Raw genomic sequence first — 13295 nt, forward strand, 5'->3', positions numbered from 1 at the left:
TGGCCCATCACACAGTCCTAGACTGTCACCCAGTGCAAGGGGGACTGCCAGACCTGTGCAGGGGACACAGGCGAAGGGGGCTACGCTCAATGGGAGGACATCAGTGGGCCAGGGTGGTCGTCAAAGGATGGATGCAGAAGTCCAGGAGGTGAGGTCCTAGGATTATACCTCCATACCCAGGACAGGATGAGCCGGATCCTGGCCTCCCTGGAGCAGAATCAGAGGCTACAGGTAGCACACAACGGAGCAATGGAAACATCTTAATGTCACCATGGCCACCATTGCAGGGGTGCTGTAGCACCAGTACCACAGCCAGCCTGAGTTCTCCACCCACCAGCAAGCCCCCACCACTAGCCAAGGCACTGCCCTGCCCTCTACATCTGCAGCAGCTACTGGACTGGTGGCACTGCCAAGGGACACACAGAAAACCAGCACCCCTAGCCCTGTAGCCCAGCTCCATGCATGGAAACGTGCCTTCAGACCCAGACATGCCATAGAAACACCAGCCAAGACCAAGACCACCGCTAGGAAGTGACTGTGCCCTGAACTGCCTCCCACTGCAACTATGCTCCCTTGTTTACTTGTCAATGCCATCACACCATCTACCAATGGCCACATGGAAGCCATGTGCTACCACCAGCTGAGCATAGGTACCTGAGCATGTTTTTACACCATGTGCCCACTCCCTTTCACTGTCCCCACACTTATGTATATTTTGCCACACAATAAATACATCTATGCACTTAAATCATATGTTCCTCATCAATATGAGTTAAGAATTGTGAGTGTGTATGCATTAGCCAGTCAATTTCCTAATCATGCCTTTATTGCAGGAGGGGATCCAACGTACTGTACTGTCTGAAGTATGTCACACTGTACATAATATTGGGTTACCTGGCACATGCCACTTCCGTCATCAGTTAACAGTGTCATTGACTATAGACACCACATTACCAATTACATTAGTCAGACTGAAATATGCAATGACGACATCAGCATCATTTAACAGTACCTTATAGTCACTGGAAGTATAGGCGGATCAGCTGGTTCCTGGAGTTTATATCTTCCCCTTCTACTTCCTCACCATCACTCACATCCCCTCTCTGAGATTGCTGGGCTGGTTGGACAGCACCCTCCTCTTCCAGAAGAGGGATAGTTTTCCTCACAGCCAAGTTGTGCAGCATGCAGCAGGCCACCACAATCTTACACACCTTGTCAGTGACATAGCACAGGGATCCCCCAGAGAGATGGAGGCAATGTAATTTTGCCTTCAGGAGACCTATACTGCACTCAATTACCCTCCTAGTACGTCCATGGGCCTCATTATAATTCCTCTCTGCATCTGTTCTGGGATTCCTCACAGGAGTCAGGAGCTATTGCAAATTGGGGCAGCCAGAATCACCTGCAAAAGTGGGTGAAACAGGACCTTAACAAATTGACTTTACATGCACATTTGCTGGCTGTCAGCTATGTAAAGATCCAGTATCATACACACTCACCTATGAGCCATCCTCTGTCCCCTTGTAGTTGTTCCATTAAGTGTTATACACTGCTGTTTCTCAGGACAAAGGAATCATGGACTGAGCCTGGGAACATGACATTGACATGTGATATGTACTGATCAGCAGTACACACCAATTGTATATTCATGGAGTGATAGTCCTTCTGATTCCTGTACACCTGTTCACTCACTCTTGGGGGTATGAGAGCTATGTAGGTTCCATCAATGGCACCAATCGCATGGGTGATGTTAGCAATGGCATAAAATCCAGATTTGATGGCAGGAAGTTCAGCCTTTTGGGAAAACTGGACATATGTTTGCATGTGTTGGACAAATGCATCCAGGAGTTTTGACAGGATGAGGCTGAACATTGGCTGTGAGACCCCTGCACCCATGCCCACTGTCATCTGAAATGAGCCTGTAGCAAACAAATTGAGTACAGATAGCACTTGCACAATTGTAAGGATGGTGATTCTGATTAGCCGGTTTCAGTACAGGATCCATCAATGCACAGAGTTCATGGACAGTAGCTCTACTGAGTCTGTGGCTGACAATGATGTGACGTTCCTCCATAGTATCCAAATCAACCAGAGGTCTGTAAACCGGTGGGGCCCTCCCTCGCCACATGGGTCTGTACCTATGGGGGAGGAAAGAACACATATTGAGTGTGAACATACATTTACATCGCATGATGTCACTGTATCTCTGTAAGTGAGACATGTAGGTAACACACACAGACGCAAATTATGAAGGACACCGTCAGGCATATGTGTGCTGAGTTAATTCTGTCATAGTGGCATCCCAGTGTCGACACAATTAGAAAGTTAGGTGCATGTGAGGATCGTAGACTCATGTCAGCAAGTGACTAAGGTCAGAGATTTTGAGGCCCTGGATGAGGACCCTGGCCATGCTATGGTGAAGTGGTGGTAGTAAAATGGCAGCCTCCTGCCATCCAGGTATGAGAGAGTGGAACTGACTTAATTCTGCTGGCGTTAGTCATCATGGCGGAAGGCACTGTTCACCGCCGTGCACCCGATCATTGGATTACATGGAGGTCAATGGGGAACCTGGCCAATCATGATCGCCACCGGTGACGGAGCACACCGCCGCACACCGCTGCGGTACCAACGACATTTAGTCAGGCCATTGACACTTGACTCCTGATTCCCATGCAGGGTAGTACTCCACTGCGTGTACTGCTGTGTCCTGACTCTGGTCCCTGAGATGGCACAGGTCACAGGGGAACGGGCCCGGCCTTCACCGCGGAGGAGCTGGAGAAGGTGGTGGATGGGGTCCTACCCCTGTATGCCAAGCTGTCTGGGCGACCAGAGGAGCAGGTGAGTTGCTATATGTCCTCCTTATATGTGTGTGAATGTAGCGGATGCCTGTATGCATTTTTGTTCACTGTGTGAATGCTCACCTGTAGTGTGTCTAGCAGTGTTTGTCTTGGAAATTGTCCATATGTATGTCTCCATGAACCATGTCAGGTTGAACAGGCATCTCATTTGTGTATGGGTCACCCGCACTGACGTCTGTTTCTTTACTCTGTGTGTCCCATGCAAGTCAGCGCCCATCTGAAGAGGGGAATGTGGCAAGCCATCGCCAAGGAAGTGCGACCCTGGGGGTCTACAACCGGCGGAGCACCCACTGCAGTAAGCGGTGGGTGGACCTGAGGCGCTGGCCCAGAAAGACTGGAGAGGCCCAGCTGGGGAAGGCCTCCCAACGAGGAAAGGGTGCCTGTCGGGCCCTAACCCCCCTAATGGCCCGCATTCTGGCGGTGGCCTATCCCAATTTGGATGGGTGCTTGAAGGCAGTACAGCAGTCACAAGGGGATGAGTACCAACACTATTGTGGTGCTGCTTTGATGGATGGATGTTGATGCTGTGGTATGTCTGCATTCTAGTGCCAGGCACTTGGACAGATGTGTTCCTGCAGTCCTGCCCCCTCAAAGTCCCTGGAATGGTGTGAGGGCAAGTTTGGGCAGTCTCATTAGGCACATGGGGGGGTCCCCTTATTGTCATCTGGTATGCTTTGTGCCTCATGGACTTGTAAGTGCATTGGCTGGCATGGTCTCTCATGGGTGTACTCCACACAGCTTATCAGGTCTGTATTTTCTGTGGGTAAAGTGGTCTATTCTGGGGTAATGGCCGCTTCTTAGGGGCACAGTCATGACTATTGTTGTAGGTGCTGCGTGTAGGTGTGTGACCTGGATGGGAGTGTGTGTGGGCCAGGGATGTCCATATATTCAGGTATTTACAAAGTTCTCCTATGTTTTGTCTCTCCACCCCTGTGCTCTTGTGTCCTTTGTGTACATCGGCATCATCTGGTGAGAGAGCAGTGGCACCGGCGAGTAGGGATGCAGCAGCCCATGTTTCCAAGGAGGCAGAGTTGGCGAACGCCAAGGGGACCAGTGGGTTGTAGGACGAGAGGAGTACCACAAGGGAGACAACTGCCACTGGAAGTAGTGGCACACCCATTCTATGCCATCTTCCGCCACCACCATGCCACCACTGCTTTCCCAGTTGCTCCCCACCCAGTTGCCTGTGCCCGCTCACCCAGGAGGGTGGGGTGTCTCCTTCACCCCAGGCACCTCCTCCCCTGGCCCAGTCAACCCTGCTGCCCTCACGGAGGAAGCTATTGATCTCCTAAGGACCATCTCTGTAGGGCAAACAACTATTGTGAATGCCATCCAGGGGCTAGCATCCGAGATGCAGCAATGCAATGCATACCAGGAAGGTGCCATGTCTGGCCTACAGAGATCTTTTCAGGCTCTGGACTCCTCTTAACGGCAACCAGTGTCCCTGGTCTTTCCGTCTGTTATGCCATTAATTGTGTTTTACCAATGACTTTGTGTTTCACCACTGCGCATAGTAGTTGTTCAATGTTCACCAGTAGCACATTACATTCTGTATTCAGTTTAGCTGCCTATTGGCTTTAACATGGCATTAGACATTACATTCTGTATTCAGTTTAGCTGCCTATTGGCTTTAGCGTGGAGTTCGACATTGCAGTTGAGACATTGCAGATGAACTGTGTTTTTCCACATGATAGACCAAGCTGTGTTTAATGTGATAAGAGAGTGTATATTTTGTGATTACCTCTCAATCCAGCCTGGGAATGAGTGAAGTTTGGAGACTTGGCCACTCTCCAACCTTGTTTGGTTCCCCCCCCACTGAGCCAGCATGTTTAGGCTAAGGGGCCTGTTAGCAGGCTTTTTACGGTGGCCCTGGGCAGCAGTGACTGGAAATTTTCCAGGACTTCAGTCAGGAGCGGACGTCAGCTGCCTGGCCTCCCGTTTGGCTGGAAAATCTCTTTCTAGCAGTTGAACAGGAGTCATCAACTTGCTGGCATGAGAAAGATGACAAGCAGTGATAGGCCCTACGGTGATGCAATTTTGACTTTTATTCTTTGCTTTGAAGTTATGCTCTTATATAATCACATGTATTTGCTGTGTACATTGCAATTGAGAAGTACTTTGATATATTTTGCTTTCATTGCTGTGACTACTTTTAAACGTGTGCTTCCAACCTACTAATCTCTTCTTTCAGGAACCTCGTGGTGAAGTAATGATAATAAATGTCTTCTTTAAACTAAGAAGTGCATTCCAGAGAGGTTTTGTCAGCTCGGTCATAAGATAAGAGAAGGAAAGCAAAACACCGTCCCACCTCTCACCACCTCTACCCCTTCCAGCAACCCACTCCCTTCACCTACCCCAAGCACACGTACAGACAGCCATGCACACAGATCAACTCACAAGAAGCACACAGAGAAACACAAGCACCACACTTCCCACCACAGACATGCACACACCCAACATACAAAAGCACACACAACAACATCCACTTCCCCCAGTGAGTCAACCTCCCCCGCCACCCTGTCTGTCACCTCACCATGCACCCCAACACGCACTGCACCCTCAGTCACTGCTGCTGCCCCCATTCATGCAGTCACCTCAACATCTGACATACAGACATGCACCCCGGACACCACACCTGCACTCACCACAACTACATTTACAGACACTTGCAGCACACTCACCAGACCTGCAGACATCCAGACAACATACATCTACACTGTCAGCCTGTCATCTCCCACTGTGTCCACACCCCCTCCTCCCAAAACACTCAAACATTGGCAGACATCCACACCACACACATCTACCACACATCATTATACTTTAAAGGCACCTGCATCCATGTCTGGCACATTTACACCTCATACAAGCACTCCCTCAACCTCCATTCCCAGACCTGCCTCCAAATCTCCTCCAACTGCCCCTAAGAAGCTTTTCCTTTCCCGTATTGACCTGTTCGAACCCACTGTCCCACCTCTTCTCATCCCTAAACATGCCCATCTCCTCACCCAGTCCACCCCTTCCACGTCCAAGACTGCCCCAGTCTGCCCTTCCCATTCCCATGCCCCTTCCCAGGGAGGAAGAAGCCCCAGTGTTGCCCTAGGTCCCTCTGCTACCCCCCGGTCCAAGCCCACTCCCCCTCCTTCCAAGGGCAATCCAAACCCCCTCCACCGCCCAAACCTAATCCGAAGCCCCCCCTCCAGACGTAAGTCCCCACCACCTCATGCCCCTGTTCCCAGAGGTGCCTGGCCGCCCAATTGATGCCCCCATTCAAGTGGAGTACCCTTTGCACATGTGGGAGTCAAGTTCAGCCTATTTTGGCCCTTCAGGGTCTTTCAAATGGACTGGCCAATGGCCTTATTTGGACAATACTTTTTTTCACTTAAATACAATTTCAGTGCGTAGTAGTGCTGTTGACACACTATAGTGACGTTGTTCAGCATTTCACTGTATGGTTGTGGTGTGCACATTTGTGTACTTTGGTGCAGGTCTTTGTTGCCTTGTGTCTGGCAAGTACATCTTGTTTTGGAATGTATGGCTTGGGATGTGGGAGGGGTTGGGAGTGTGTTGCAGGGTGGGTGGGGTAGGTGGGTAACTGTGCCCTTTCTTCCCATGTGTACTCGGTTGCGGTACTTACCGCCGTTGTCTTCGTCGTTTGTCACGGTCCTGGAGGTATATGGAAAGGAGCAGTGCTGGCATTATTTCCATCTCTCTCTTCATGTCTGCGTCGACATATTGTGTGTGCCTCCGGTGAGTGCTTCCTTTTATATTGTTCGTTTCCACCACACTTTGCATGGCGGTGGTTCCCGCGCCGCAACTGATGGCGGTCTGGTGTTTCATTATTTGGTGGGCAGTTAGGACCTTTCTGCCAGCCTGTGGGCGGCCTCCTCTGTCCTCGTTGGGACTACAAAGATGGCGGTGTGTGGATGGGCCGCTACTTGTTTCTCATGTGCTTTATTATTTGGCGGTCTGAACTGCCAGCATGTTGGCAGTAGTTACCACCACCGCCGGCGGGCGGTGTTTACTGCCATGTTCATAATGACCATATAGTCTGTGACTGACTCTTAGAAGCCTGGCTATGAAGTGTTGATACCATTAGGTGATATCTCTACAGATTTCTCAAATAATATGACGTGCAGCTCTCACATAACCCTGGTGTAAAGCGCAGGCTCTTCTATTACAGTATTCTCGCTGGTCAGTAAACTGTTGTTTCCTTACAAGTGCAGTACCTGTCTAATAAATGCCATGATTAGATGTTAGCAAGTAGGAGTCCTATTGGCATCAGTTGCTTCAGTCTGTATTTTCATACCCCCATCAAGGATGGAATTATTTTCTGTCTGTTTTCAACTAGTCTTTAACATTTCTCATTTTCTATAGTTTTGGCGATTGTTGTTGCATAAGACTTCTGATCCCATCGTAGAGCTTTTTTCCATGACGTTCAGCCATGCTGAACAGCAGAGGTGCTGCTAAGCAACATGGCTAAAAAACATTCACATTGACAACCCAATAGCTTGCCAAGGACAATTGGCTTTGCCAATGCTTGTTTTCTGTGTAATTTGTTGTCTGAAAATGATCTTTCATTGCTGGTGTCTGACTAGATTGATCATATGGCTCTTGTCAGGGACACCAACCCTCCATCACTGGACTTTGTCTACATATCCTAGTGCATTTTGGGAATTAAAGCCTTGGTTCACTTATGTTGAGCAACTGAACCAACGTAGCAGATGACAATGATATGTAAAAGCAAAATACAGCAAAGGAAAGATAGTGTCAAGGTAACATGGAGCCATCACCCTATACCTGATGGAATCACAAGGTCATTGCTTTCTTCATGCATGTTGTAATGGTGTTTTGCGTTGGTCTGTATCAAAACTGTGCAGCCTGCAGAGAGCAGTGATGCAGTTAAATCAGAAGACTCTCAATCTGGAAATTCTGCATTTTGTCCTCAGGAAACTTCAGATAAGAAGAACTCACTGCCAGTAAGAAGAATATTTTTGCAGATTATGACACAGTATATTTAATCCTTTTGTAGAAGAATGACAGGGAGAGAATATAAAAACTAAAGCGATTGCTGGGTGCCTTGAGCAGGGCTCAGATTTACATACCTGAAAGGCTGCTGGCTGGCGATGCTGGCGCTAGAAGCACCCTCTCCCGTCCCCTGCCCGAAGACCCCCTGGATTCAGGTAAGTTGGCTTTCCGACAGGGGAGGCGGTAGGGAGTGTTGTGTGTATGTGTGGAGCTGTGTGCATGAATGTGTGAGTGAGTGCGTGAATATGTGGTGTGTGCCTGCGAGTGTGCATGTATGGAGGGGGATTGGAAGGGGGAGTGTGGAAGGAGGGGGGTGGGGGTTGTCTGGCGATTGTTGTGGGTTGAGTGAGCCTCCTACCAGTGACAGGGAAGGAATTCCTTGTCACTGGTAGGGCCTACCGCCATGATTTTTTTTTATGGCATTACGAACGTCACAAAAACCATGGCGGTAGGCAGGGTCACAATAGTGGCCGCCAGGTTGGAGATTGTTATCTCCAGCCCGGGGGCTGCTACCACCATGGCAGATGGGGTGGTACATTGGCAGGTTGGCTTCATTCAAATAAATAATTCATGACAATAAGAACAAGTGTGATATATTTCCTGTAACAAGTGCATCCCTGAGAGTTAGGAGATTGGAAATAGAGTTCCCTGCTTTAGAATACAAAATCCATGTTTTGCACTGACTGCAAACCACCCAGAGCATCGCTGGCAGACTCATCCTGAACATCCTGCAAAATAACTACATCTCTCCACAACTCAACAACCTCTCCTGGCTCCCAGTCCAGAAAAAAATTAAGTTCCTGCTACTCACCCACACTGACAAAGCTCTCCACAACACTGGACCAGCCCAGCATATCTCAACCACCACCTTAGCTCCCACCAACCTACCAGACACCTTTAATCTCAGACAAGAGCAGACCTCCCTGACATCTAGAAGGCCAGAAGTGGATGATGTACCTTCTCATACTTCGCAGTCAAGACCTGGAACTACCTCCCTCAGCACCTTAGAAGCTCCCCCTCTCTCATGGACTTCCAAAAGAAATTCAAGACATGGCTCTTCCAAACAAAACAGGCATGATCTCCTCCCCCCTCAAGCTTGCATCACTCAGTGCCTGAATACCCTTGTGAGTGATCAGCCATGCTCTACAAATCCGCATACCAACATTTAACCGTATAATTTTAGTCAAACATCCTTTGTTTTAATTTTATTTCTATGTAGTAGAAATAGTTTATTTTATTTCCTTTGTATTGTTAGTGTCTGGAAATTTAATTCAAAATAGTGTGTTTGTAAGCAATCATGCCATTAATTAAATTTTTAAATACTAAAGACATGAAACACATTTTCCTCATTTTATGTATGTTTTCAAAGTTTGAAATGTACATTTATGTAGTTAAGTAAATAAAGCATGTTTGATGATTTCTTATTATTATATAAAAATAAAAATAAATATTTAAATACTATTGTATGTTATACAGTTTGCATGTTTTCCACTGTTTAACACTTTTTGAATCATTTATTGATTGTTTATATACATATTTGTAATCTCATTTTAACATTTTTTTAGTACATGTTAACTAATTCTATATATCTTATACTACTTTTTAATTTATATTTTATAATAATTTAACATTTTTCACAACATATTTTGACCAGTACCTATATTTTGTAATCCATTTGTGTTATTTTTAATCTGGTTTCCCAGAACAAGGTTGTGGTAAGGTGTTGCTGTTCATCAGAACAGGGAAGTGCTTTTTTAATGATTTTTGATGGGTTTGGGGGTGAATATTTTACAGTGGGGGTTTAGAAGTTACTTATATTGTTATTTGTGAGTTTTTTCTACATTTCAGTGTATTAATAGTAGTGATTTTTAATTAGTTTATAGTTCTGGGTTTTCAAAAACTGTTTAGAAATGTATTGTTATGTTATGTGAAATTGTGTTATGTCATTATATTTTGATGATTAAGGGCCTAATTATGAGTTTGGCGGTCCAATGACCTCTACGGTCTGGTGGAGCGCACCATGGTTTTACGAGTTCAGCAGTCACAGAAACAGAAGGCCGCCAGTGGTCCGCCAGCACCGCCAGCAAGCACAGACTGTCTGGAAGCACAAACAGGCCAGAGGAGCCTGTGTTTCTGTTGGACTCATTACATGGTTGCACACCGCAAATGTAACCGTGGCAGTCCAACCACCAGGGAGAAGCTGGCAGAAACGGACAGTATAAAGGGAGACACTCACCTGCAGACAGCTTTACACGTCCGAAGCCACCAGGGAGCCCTTCGCCAATGTCATGCCTTAGCTCATGCTCACCAAAAGACAACAAAATGTGGATTGCAACCATACGCACACAAACCTACCTGTATCATTAACCTTAAAAGCTGCTTGTAGCGTGGGCAAATGCATCATTGGGTGGTACACTACGGGCAGCAGGTACACAACTCAAACCACACACACTCACTGAAATAAAGAAAGACGGACACCTACACACTCACAATACGCACACTTTAGCCAGCACACTCACACTGCACTGCAGCAATACACAAAATCACATGGCCACTCAGATCGGGCATAAAGACACCGAAGGCTATACATATATAATCACTAAGGGTGTGGGGTAGTAGAAGTTGAGGGTAGAACTGGGTCAGTATTCCCTAGGTCGGCGGTGTCAGTTAGGTCGCCTTATGCTGTGAAATGGGGAAAGAATGGGTGAAGAGTGTCCCAGCGGCGGGGCGCTGTGTTGTCCTACAGGGGGAGGGGGGAGTTCCCTTACAGACTAGGTGGTCTCACACACATAATAGTGTCTTGCTTCATCATTTGACCACCTAGCCCCACCCAAGTCAGATGATACTACTTGGGCGGACTCAACCTCTTGGTTAAAAGAACCAGTGGGAGTGCTGAAATTAAACTGACTGGATAATTACAGAGATCCAGATGGGGTGGAGATAAAATTACCATACATGTCACTGGTTGCTACTAGTTAGTTTTAATGGGGGTGCATGTTGGTAAGGTTAAGAACAGGGGAGGAGGCTCATTCGAGGATAATGTCTCTTAGAGTCTAAAAGAAAATACGTATGACCAACATGTTTCTGCCCTTACAAAGTGCTGGTAGGTCAGGGGCATTCGTCAGGGTCGGAGCACTAGCAGTAGGTGAAGTGCTCAAAGTGCATCATGAATGGACTACCTGAACAGGTTTTTCATGGTGTGGTAGGTCTGTAATAGCCCGGAGTCGGGGGCAGGTGGCCTCTGGTCTGGCTAGTGCCGGGGCGGGGGGTTTCCCTTGTAGTCACACTCACTCCAAAGGGATTACCGAGGGGAGTACCTACATGCCGGTCACTTTGAGCACTTCACCTACTGCTAGCTGTAAAGGACACACACCTAAATGGTCCATGCACACTTAAATGCAAAGCAACCTAGCACAACTGAACACACTCCATGTGTGCACTAACAAAACTCAAGATGACATACATCACATGTATATAATAGCCATATCAGGGGAACAAGCCCAGCACCATACATGCCCACCTTGGACAAAACAAAAACAAATACTTACCATACCAAACAGTACACAATTTCATGAGATCAACATTGCATATTCACACACCTACCTAACATACAACATATACCCTTCCCTTGATGGACAACAGCACTGTATACAAACTCACATACTGCGGACAAGCATGCACAAACACACCCAACTGGAGGCACACAACCAAAGCCACTCAGTAACAACATAAAGCTGGGAAAGAAATTTCAGGTCAAAGGTATACCCAACAAAATGAACTCTTTGGGTTTAATAGCAACAACAATATGAGCAATAGAAATGTCCAAAGGCCATTGGCCAATCAACTAAATGTCCAAATCATGACACAGTGTTGTGTCCAAACTTGACTCTTAACTGCCATGTGACCTCCACAGTAAGGGCTATCAAACGGACAGGCAGGCACCTCAGGGAATATCTGGTGGTGGGGGTGAGAGGAATCACATTTGAAAGGGGGTTTGGGCTTGGGAGGGCGGCTCCTATTTGGGAGGGGTGGGCTTCTTCTTGCGGGAGGGGTATGCATATTTACCTGGTGCAAGAGAGGCCCTGGGGGTAGAAGGGATGTCCTTGAAGATAGTTGAGGACCTTTTAGGCATGGTACGGGGAGGACAAGGGTAAGGTCTAGCTCACAAAGGAAAGTTTTTTTTGGACACATGGGATGATCATCAGAAGGGGTCATATTTTGGAAGTTGAGGGAGTGATTGTCTAAAATGTAGTTATGTATGTCTTGGGTGAGTGCTTATGGGAGGTATGCTTGTGTGTGGTCGGTGTCTGTTAGGTAGGAGAGGGGGCATTTATGTATCTTAGGCTTGGTAGGGATGGAAGTGCTGGTGGTTGCCTTTGCTGGGGTAGTGATTGCAGGTATGGTGGATGTGCTGGATATAGGTGTGTCAGTAGTTGTGGTGTCTGTGGCGTGGTGTTCGTGGTGGGTGTCTGCGGGTATGCTGGGGTGGTGTCTGTGGATAGCATGGGTATGGTGGCTTTGCCTGTGACTGTTGTGTTTGTGTCTGTAGGTATGCTTGATTTCATGTGCATGATGATGGCAGCGGTGGGGGTGTCAGGGAAAGTAGTGACTGTTGCTGTGTCTGCGGGTAGATGTTGTTTGTGTGCATGCCAGTGGTGTGTCTTCTGGTGCAGATCCACAGCTGATGTCACGTCTGTACCCAGAGAAGGCCTTGCTGGTTGGTATGTCACATATGTCATATGTGTTTGAATCAAATGTGTGCTGCAGAAGAAACAATGAGAGAGATATTGAACATATGAACCATTCCATTACAGGGGACTCTGCATACCCAAACAGTACATGGTTGTTGACAGTCCACTTCAACGATGCCCATGGGAGGACACCTTGTATTGTGGTCCGGGCTTTTGGTCTTCTTGAAGCCAGATTTAGGAGCATAGACAAGGCTGGTTGAGGCCTCCTCTACTCACCCCAAAAAGTATGTAAGATCATTGTGGCCTGCTGCATGGTCCACAACATTGGCCTGAGGAGAAACATCTCATATATACCAGATGAGGGGGAGCAGAAAAGTGCCACCGCATGAGAATCCTGAAATGCCAAGTGAGGATGACAGTGATGAGGAGGAAGGTGGAGACTTGCAGGCAGATCTCATCAATCAATACTTTACTTGAGTGTGAGATAATATGTGATTCCTGTGATTGTATGGGAAACTGTAGTTGACAAAATGTGTAGAGTAGGGTACGTTTTTCACAAAGGTCAGGGGATCTCATGCCATCCAGTGTACAGCCAAGGTGTGATTGCAAATTCAGATAGAAAAAACTAAGACCATAGTTTTCTTCTTTGTTTGTGTCTGTCTCATGGAAATGTGGAATGATCGTCTGAAGTCTAATAGGAGGTTATGGTCACATGCATGTA

This window comes from Pleurodeles waltl, chromosome 5 (assembly GCF_031143425.1).
Source record: "Pleurodeles waltl isolate 20211129_DDA chromosome 5, aPleWal1.hap1.20221129, whole genome shotgun sequence".
NCBI classification, from domain to species: domain Eukaryota; kingdom Metazoa; phylum Chordata; class Amphibia; order Caudata; family Salamandridae; genus Pleurodeles; species Pleurodeles waltl.